This window comes from Alnus glutinosa, chromosome 5 (assembly GCF_958979055.1).
Source record: "Alnus glutinosa chromosome 5, dhAlnGlut1.1, whole genome shotgun sequence".
Lineage (NCBI taxonomy): Eukaryota > Viridiplantae > Streptophyta > Magnoliopsida > Fagales > Betulaceae > Alnus > Alnus glutinosa.
Genome location: NC_084890.1, coordinates 31,670,329 through 31,680,600, shown reverse-complemented (window position 1 = coordinate 31,680,600; position 10,272 = coordinate 31,670,329). Strand labels below are relative to the sequence as shown.

At 39.1% G+C, this 10,272-nt stretch overlaps 1 pseudogene; it reads right to left on the bottom strand.

Moving 5' to 3' along the window:
- Positions 1 to 644: 644 nt before the first annotated feature.
- On the bottom strand, positions 645 to 742 carry LOC133869973 (small nucleolar RNA R71; annotated as a pseudogene).
- Between the last annotated feature and the right edge of the window lie 9,530 nt (positions 743 to 10,272).

Below are 10,272 nucleotides of genomic sequence, written 5' to 3'. Positions count from 1 at the left end.
TCGATCGATCCATTTTGAAGTCGATCGAGCGACTTTGGTGGAGCAACAGAAACCACTGCATCAACTGGAACTCTTCTGAAACCAGTATTTTTTTCTAAGTCCTTGTGTCGTATATATTGTTTTATTTTTGTTAGTTTATGTTCGGTCGACGGTCGCTATTATTGCCTATTATTCCATTCGACCTAGACCTAGAGCGGATTCCTAGACGTCGTAGATCCGAAAGGAAATCACGTCAAAAAGCCCGTTCGAAAACACCTATGGCTGAAGAAGAAAAGCCCGTGTTGTTGAGGGATCATTATGTTCCCACTACATACACCCCTTCTTCAAGCCTTCAGCTGCCAAACATTACGGCAGCTCATTATGAAATTAAGCCTAGCATTATTCAAATGCTTCCATCGTTTTATGGGCTTGATAACGAGGACCCCTATAAGCATCTTGATGAATTCCTTGAGATTTGTTTAACTATGCGATTACAGAACTTTTCTGAAGATGCTTTGCGTATGCGTTTGTTTCCATTTTCTCTAAAAGATAGAGCAAAATATTGGTTGAATTCCCTAGAGACTAACTCTATCACTTCTTGGGCTCAGATGCAACAAGAGTTCCTTAAGAAGTATTTCACCATAGGGAAAACAAACCAAATACGGAAAGCCATAACCGGTTTTTCACAAATAGAGGGGGAACCTTTTCATGAAACTTGGGATAGGATGAAGGACCTTTTACGAAAGTGTCCACATCATGCTGTTCCTAAGTGGCAACTCATTCAGTGTTTCTATGATGGCTTGACTGAGCCTCATAGACAAATGGTAGATGCCTCCTGTGGGGGTACGTTTATGCTTAAAAGTGAAGATAATGCGTGGGTGTTGTTTGAAAACTTAGCTGAAAATTCTTTACATCATTCATCATCTGGTCGTAGGGCCCCTGCATCTAAGAATCAAAGAAGTGAGACAATTTTCGGAGTAAGCCATTCCTTAGATATGACTACTAAGGTAGATGCCTTATCAAGGAAATTAGATCAGATTATGGCCGCTGGTTTTGCACCTACGACTATTTCTCAAATTCCACCTTCACAGGAAATTTGCTCATTTTGCTCTAATCCATCGCATCATGCGAAAGATTGCTCCGTCTTAGGACAATTCTCTGAAGTTTCTCATGAGCAAGCAAATGCAGTCATCTCCAGACCGGGTAATGATCCATATTCTCATTCATATAACCCGGGATGGAGAAATCATCCAAATTTCTCTTGGCGACCTCCAGGAAATCAGGGACCGACTATAGGAGTGCATAATCAGGCACACCCTTCGCCTCCTAATCAATCCTATAATTCCAATTATCGACCCCATCAGTATCAGTCAGCTGCTCCTCCAAGAAATTCTGCTTTTGAGGATAAGGTTTTAAATGCACTTGGCAACTTGGAAGCAAATACTCAATTGCTGAATTCTCATTCCCAGTCGATTGCCAAGTTAGAAGGTCAAATTGGACAGCTGGCAAATACATTTAATCAGAGAAAAGAAGGGAAACTTCCCTCCCAACCAATAGCCAACCCTAAGGGACAATACATGGTCGATGGGAGTGCTTCCAGTAGCACCACCCACGAGCAAATCCAAGCGGTTACAATTTTGAGGAGTGGAAGGACAGTCGATAATCAGGTCAGGCAGAAAGACACTGAAGAAGTTGAATCCCAATCAAATCCAAAGATACCCCTTGAGAATCCAAAAGATGAGTTGAAAGCCACTCTTGAGATACCTTATGAGCCTAGAGTTCCATTCCCTGAACGTCTCAAGGAGCCTCCTAGTGCTGTGAAGCAAGGAGAAAGATATCAAGAAATAATGGACGTTTTTAAAAAGGTACAAGTTAATATACCATTTCTTGATGCTATCCGACAGATCCCACCTTATGCTAAGTTTTTAAAAGATTTGTGTACTCAAAAGCGTAAGATGAGGAAGCGTAGTCCAGAAAAAATTGTTTTGACCGAGCAAGTAAGTTCTTTGATACAACATGCTGTAGCCCCCAAAGTTAAAGATCCAGGTGCTCCCACTATTTCTTGTATTATTGGGGACCATACCATTGAAAAGGCACTTCTTGATTTAGGTGCAGGTGTTAATTTGTTACCTTACTCGGTCTATCAGCAATTAGGACTCGGAGAGTTGAAGCCCACGACGGTTATCTTACAACTTGCAGATAGATCCGTAAAGAAACCTCGTGGTATAATTGAAGATGTAATCATTAGAGTGGATAAGTTCTACTTCCCAGTAGATTTTATTGTTCTTGATACAGAACCTGTCCCAGACCCCGCAAGGTTTATCCCAGTCATCCTTGGACGCCCTTTCTTAGCTACGGCTAACGCTTGCATAAATTGCAAGACAGGAGAAATGGAGATAACCTTTGGGAACATGAAGGTAAAGTTGAACATTTTCAATGCTTTTCAGCATCCATCAGATATTAATGAGTGTTTCTTATTGGACATGATTGAAGAAACTGTTAAAGACACACTCCCCCACCTTTTGATTAAAGATCCATTGGAGGCTTGTCTATCTCACTTTGACTTTGAGGATTTTGATATTGAGCATTATGTTGGCGAAGTCAATTCATTACTTGATAATATGGCTGCAATAGACTTTCCTTCTTGGGAAGTACCAAAGGAGCCATTACCTAGTACTTCAGGCATCCCTCCTATTCCTTCTCTGATCTCCCCACCAAAGCTTGAACTTAAGCAACTTCCTGCGACACTTAAGTATGCTTTCTTAGGTATGAATGATACTCTCCCAGTTATTATTGCATCTAACCTACAGGATGACCAAGAGAGTAATTTACTCGATGTTCTAAAGGAACACAAGGAAGCAATTGGATGGAGTGTGGGAGACTTGAAAGGAATTGATCCCTCCATATGCATGCATCGTATTCATCTTGAGGATAATGTTAAGCCCTCCAGGGAGGCACAAAGGAGATTGAATCCTAATATGAAGGAAGTAGTCATGAAAGAGGTGGTGAAACTATTAGATGCGGGTATCATTTATCCCATCTCGGATAGTACATGGGTGAGTCCCATACAAGTGGTACCTAAAAAGTCTGGTATCACTGTGGTTGAGAGTTCTTCTGGTGACCTAATTCCTCAACGCACGACCACTGGATGGCGTGTGTGTATCGATTATAGGAAACTCAACTCTACAACTAGGAAGGATCATTTTCCATTGCCATTTATTGATCAGATCCTAGAACGTCTTGCAGGCCAAAGTTATTACTGTTTCCTGGATGGTTATTCGGGATATAACCAAGTGGCCGTTGATCCCAAGGATCAAGAGAAAACAACTTTCACCTGTCCCTTTGGTACCTTTGCTTATAGACGCATGCCCTTTGGATTATGTAATGCACCTGCAACATTCCAAAGGTGTATGATGTCTATCTTTTCGGATATGGTAGAAAAATTTCTCGAAGTGTTCATGGACGATTTTTCCGTTTTTGGACCTACATTTGATGAATGTCTCCATAACCTTTCACTCGTTCTTCAACGATGCAAGGAGACAAATTTGATATTAAGTTGGGAGAAGAGCCATTTTATGGTTCAAGAAGGGATTGTTCTGGGACATATAGTGTCCAGAAGAGGTATAGAAGTAGACAAGGCAAAAGTGGAGTTGATTTCTAAACTTCCACCACCTACCACGGTTAGGCAAATACGCTCATTTCTCGGACATGCTGGCTTTTATCGTCGTTTCATCAAAGATTTTAGCAAAATTTCACGACCCTTGTGCAATCTCCTTGCCAAGGAAACTTCGTTCAATTTTGATGAAGCATGTTTAGATGCATTCGAGACACTTCGCTCTCTTCTATCCTCAGCTCCGATTATGAAGACTCCCAATTGGTCTCTCCCTTTTGAGATCATGTGTGATGCATCCGACTATGCAGTGGGTGCTGTTTTAGGTCAACGTGTGGACAAGCTCCCTCACGTGATTTATTATGCTAGTAAGACTCTGTTAGAAGCCCAAGCAAATTATACCACAACAGAGAAAGAGTTACTAGCGGTTGTTTTCGCTTTGGACAAATTCCGTTCTTATCTTTTAGGGTCCAAAGTGATTGTATACTCTGATCATGCCGCATTAAGGCATTTAATGGCCAAGAAGGAAACAAAGCCCCGTTTAATTCGATGGATACTCTTATTACAAGAGTTTGATTTAGAGATACGGGACAAGAAAGGATCCGAGAATGTAGTAGCTGACCATCTTTCTCGTATATTTCTTGAGTCTTCTCTCCTCCCAGTTCATGATTCCTTTCCGGATGAGCAACTGTTTGAGATCACTCCTCAAGAAATACCATGGTATGCTGACATAGTCAATTACCTTGCTACAGGTAAGATCCCTTCTTATTGGTCTAAGCAAGCTAAGGATCAATTTTTCAAGCAAATCCGATCCTACTTTTGGGAGGATCCTGAGCTTTTCAAGTATTGTGCTGATCAGATTATTCGCCGTTGTGTACCGCAAGGTGAAATTCAAAGTATCCTCATGTTTTGCCATACTTTAGCATGTGGAGGACATTTTAGTGCACAAAAGACTGCGGCGAAGGTTTTACAAAGTGGATTCTTCTGGCCATCCTTGTTCAAGGATTCTTTTAAGTTTTGTAAGGCGTGTGATCGATGTCAACGCCTTGGAACAATATCTCGGAGGGACATGATGCCTCTAAACCCCATCTTAATTGTGGAAATTTTTGATGTATGGGGAATAGACTTCATGGGACCCTTCCCGCCATCTTTTGGATTTGAATATATTTTAGTGGCGGTAGACTATGTTTCAAAATGGATAGAGGCTGTGGCAACCAAAACCAATGATCATAAAGTTGTTGTGAAGTTCATTCAAACAAATATTTTTAGTAGATTTGGTATGCCTCGTGCAATTATCAGTGACGGAGGAACACATTTTTGTAATAGATTCATAAAAACATTGCTGGTTAAGTACTCCGTCACTCATAAAATTGCCACACCCTATCATCCTCAGACAAGTGGCCAGGTAGAATTATCTAATAGGGAGATAAAAAGAATTTTGGAGAAAACGGTTCGGCCGGATCGCAAGGATTGGTCATTGCGCCTCAATGACGCATTATGGGCCTACCGTACAGCGTTCAAGACACCGATTGGCATGTCGCCATATCGGCTTGTTTATGGAAAGGCGTGCCATCTCCCTGTAGAGTTAGAGCACAAAGCTTGGTGGGCAATTAAGACTTATAATTTCGACATGAAATCTGCAGGATCCCACAGAAGGTTACAAATAAGCGAGCTTGAAGAGCTCCGCAATGATGCTTACGAGAGCGCCCGGATGTACAAGGAAAGAACTAAGGCATTTCATGACAAACACATCCGGCCGAAGACTTTCGTTCCAGACCAGAAGGTATGGCTGTACAATTCTAGACTTAGCCTGTTTCCTGGTAAACTCCGTTCGAGATGGGATGGACCCTTTGTAGTCACATCTGTATCCCCTCACGGAGCAGTTGAGTTAAGTGATCCCAGAATTGGCCAATTTTTTAAGGTTAATGGTCAGAGATTAAAACCCTACATTCAGGGTATTGCGCATAACGAAGATGTGGAATCCGTTGATCTAACGGATCCCATCTACTTTTGATACTTAAAGCTTCAGTTTGTACAAATTTTTCCGTTGATCTCGGTGGTATTTTTGTTTTGTGTGCTTATGTTTCATTACCATGTATTTTGTTTTATTTGTTTTATTTTTACCATGTATTTTATTTTGTTTTATTTGTTTTATTTTTACCATGTATTTTATTTTGTTTTATTTGTTTTATTTTTACCATGTATTTTATTTTGTTTTATTTGTTTTATTTTTACTGTTTTTATCTCTTTGTTTAAAAAAAAAAAAAAAAAAAAAAAAATTTAAAAAGGGGACAATTCGATCGATCGACCGTCGATCGATCGAATTGTCGATCGATCTAATTATATGTCGATCGATCGAATTGTCGATCGATCGAATTATATGTCGATCGATCGACATCGCCCAGTAGCCACGTGACAGGGTTTTAAAACACCCGTGTCCCTCCTCATTCCTCATTTTCTCCCTTTCTTGTCAACCCACCGAAAGCCAATATTTCTCCCTTCTTTGTTCTTTCTTCCCAACTCTTCTATTTCTTCATTTTTTCTTCATTTTCCATCAAATTTTTTTTGCTTTAAAACTCTTCCCCTTCCTTTTACCTTCATTTCCCACCAATTACATATCCAAAATTTTTCCTCTCTTGGAAAATTTTTTGTGGCCCACCAAGTGTTCGATAAAAGTCCCCAAAGGCACTTTTCAATGGAACAAGCCTCTCCTCTTTCCCCCGACAGTCCCGGCCACATTGGTGAGTTTGCTACACATGAATGGAGGCACAAACCGCTCAATGTCGAAACTCGTTTCGACATTGTCGGTGAATTTCGAGAAAAAGAAGAGGTGAAATGGGCGTATCGTCAAATTCGGAAGCGCAACTTGTCGGCACTTTTGAAGCCCGCCGGTGATTTCTTCTATCCTCCGTTTGTACGTGTCTTCTACCAAAATCTCACTTATGACACGGACAACCCGGCCTACTTGTCATCCGTTGTCTTGGGACAACAAGTATATGTGAGCGTGGACGACATAGCCAATGCGCTTGGCTGCCCGACGGATGACCCGCGCGGTAAATTTGGTGAGTACCCTCCACATTGTGACTTACACTTCATTATACATGATATGTTTGGAGGTACTTACGGGGATATGAGATGCACTTGTGCGAAGAGAGCACAATTGCCACCTCACCTATTGCTTATAGATTCAATCTTAAAGAAAAATGTGTGTCCATTGGGACACAAGACACAAAGGATAGGTGATGTTTTAGCCGCTCTTTATGCTTTTGAGAAGCGTTATTGGGTGAACGTCCCAGAGATAATTTGGGGACAAATGTACAAGTGTTGGGAGGACATGATTGAGAAACGGCTAAAGAACGCTGCACAGAGGCCACTACCATTTCCATGCCTCATTACAAAACTTATCATCTCTAGTGGCATTAATCTTCCGGAGCGGGCCAACTTGGACAGGAATATTCCAGTATTCGGCTTAGCTCAGTGGACTCAGAGCATTTCTCACATGCCCCAGTTGGGCGAGCCACAGGTCGATATGGAGATCGATGATGGTGCTCCCGTAGACGAGGTACCCGAGACTGAGCCTTCCGCTCCACATCAGACTTCAGTTCCGTCCACTTCTACAGATTTTTCTTTGCTTCAGAGTCAGCTGGACGTCATAGTTAGAGAGATGCGCGACACGCGTACTGAGATGCGAGAGACACGCGCAGAGATCCTGGCTCGGCAGAGCACTATGGAGGATATGATGAGAGAGATTTTAGGACGCCTTCCACCACCTCCGGATGCAGCTCCATGACTGCCATTAGGGCACTTATCTTTCTTTATGTTGATTTTTATTCTAGGCATGTACTTTTGATAGACATTGTGTTTTCTTTTGGATATTTTATATTTTACACAATGTACTTTGATATGCCTTTGGGATGTACTGAACATGTTGGAAATGGGAAATTTTCTTTTATTATTATTTCTTCTATCTTGTATATTACTTTGGTGTTTAGTTTTGTTTTTCAGGTTAAATGTTCATACCTCTAAGTTTGGGGGTATGCTTTGAGCCATACCTCCCCATCCAGGTTTTTCCGTATCCCTTAAACATGCTTTCGTTTTGTCCACATTGGGGACAATGTGTTATTTTAAGTTTGGGGGTATAGAAGTACACTTAGTCTGAATTCTGTACAAATTTTTCAAAATTTTTTGTGAATATCTATGTTGTTTTGTAGAATTTAGTTGATTTATAATTGTGATTTGATTTTCATTGACAATTTTAAAATTTTGAACACATGATCACACAATCAGTCTAAGTCTGCTTAATTACTTTTGGCTATGAGATTCATATGTAGAAAATTTGAAAATCATGACATACATTGGCATATTGTTTGTGGGGTATGTACTTAAGTTAAATACCTTGCATACAGTCTTTAGTGTCTCGGAGAACCAAGATTACTTGTTAGATGGATGACGTGGGCATAGTCTATATTTATTCATTCAAAAAAAAAAAAAAAAAAAAAAAAAAAAAAAAAAGAGCTTCATTAAGTAACCGGACCTCTTGCCTCATTAAGCATTGAGTGTTCGTGTCAAAAGATGTAAGTAAATAAAAATGGTTAGTTCAACTTCGTAGTTCTTATTGACTTGAGTTATTAGGCCCTTAGGGATGTTTTACATCTAGTGCCCTAAAGCCATCTGGTTTGGGAGTCACTGGCTTAACACTTGGTACATAGGTCATTTAGAAGCTTAAAGCAGTTGAGCATTGCACAACCATAATAAATAAAATATGTCTATGCCTTGGTTATTCCATCTAGTGAGAGATATATAGAATTTTGAGACACTGAAGCATGTATGTAGGTAATATTCTTTGAAAGCCTCATAAATTGTATGTTAATATCAAACCACATCATTTCTAACATGTGAAGTCTTAGCCGGCCATTTGTAAGTAAGTATAGGATTTACTTAAACTGTGTGAAGATGGAGTTTATTAGTTTAAAATTATTCATGAATTATGAACCATTGTTGTGATGATATTTCTTTTTATTAAGTAACATGTATATTTTGTAAAGATGATGTTTGTAGGTAGCATTCCTGCTAAACCTTCACGAGACTTCACTCGTCCACTAGGGTAGCCTAGGGGTTTAAAAGGCTTATTGCATGTGCTAAGTGCAATCGTGATTCCCGCGAAAGAGGTTTTACTTTAGTTGTTTAAATTTTAATCTTTAAATTATAATGCTAGGGACTAGCATTATGTAAGTTTGGGGGTGTGATAAGCGTTGAATGTTTACATTCAACGCCCCTTAATTTACATATGTTAAACCCTAATTTATGTTGTTAAATAACGTTTTAGTATGTTTTAGTGTTTCATCTCTTTTTTAGGTCTTAATTGAAAAACAAGGAAAAATCAACAAATTAAGCCTAATGAAGATATGTGAAGATCAAGTGTTACTGCCAAGGAGAAGAAAATCGATCAAGTGTATTCGATCGATCGAAACTCTACTGAGTGAAACATTCGATCGATCGAAATGTCGATCGATCGACATTTACAAGGCAAAACAAGTCGATCGATCGACTTCGGACATTCCAGAAATATCTTCAGATGTCGGCAGCTTTTTGTGTGGCTCTAAATCATCCTCAAATTGTGCGGTTCAAAACAAAAGTTAGCACCATTATTTTGCACGGTGGAGAATGAGTGTTAGAGCTAGGGTTGTTGTTCCAAAACCTCTATAAATAGAGGATGAACGTATGGGTTGGAGGAGATAGGTAGTTTTTAGTTGATAAATTATTTTTCTTAGTTTTTGTGCATCTAAGTGATGCACCCTTTTCTTCATATTTTCCAGAGAGCTATTCTCAAGATAAGTTTGTACTATAGCTTAGTCTAAACTCGTTTTTATAGTAAATTGAAGTTGAAGTTTCATTTATTCAAGTGTTCTTGCTAGTTCCTTTACATTTCCAGCAACTCTTTCTTCTTCTTTCTATTGTTTTTGTGTTATTTTATGTTGAAAACGATTCTGGAATCCTTAAATTCCAGAACCCATAGCTTGTTCTTTAAGTTTTATTTAGAATTTCTTTTCTTTTAAGCTTGTTCTTGAGTATTTTTAGTTGTTAAAAATAGATTCAATAATCAAGGTTGTAGTTTTTATATCCTCTAGAGTAATGGGTTCTTCTTCTTCTATAAGAGAATTTCATAACTCCATGAGTGGCTAATTTAGTTGTAGGGTGTTGATGAATTCTTTCTAAAGGCCATGGGGTAAATTGTGTTGTTCTTGGATTTCTATGTAAGTGTGATGATTATATAACCTAAGGATGGTTGTGTAATGGTGCTTATGACATAATTTATGTGAATTTGATAAACTCATGCTAGGGAGCACATATCTCTCCACACTCTTTTTAGTTTAATTATTGCTTAATTGCTTTTCCATATTAGTGTAAATTTATGTGGAGATTATGTGTTAAACTAAGATGATTTATGCTTTTTCCATAGATGTGTATGCTTATTAATAGACCTTATAATCCATACTAGGAAGCATGAATAATTCAACCCTAGATTTGAGTTGAATGACTTGTGTATGAATAGATGGTTTATCATTGTCATTAACTAAAGTAATTTCATGTTGAGGTCGTCGTGTGATTGACAATCATTACGCGCTCGTATTGCATTTGTTAAAGAAATCCGAGAGGAATACAATATACCATGTGCTTAAGGA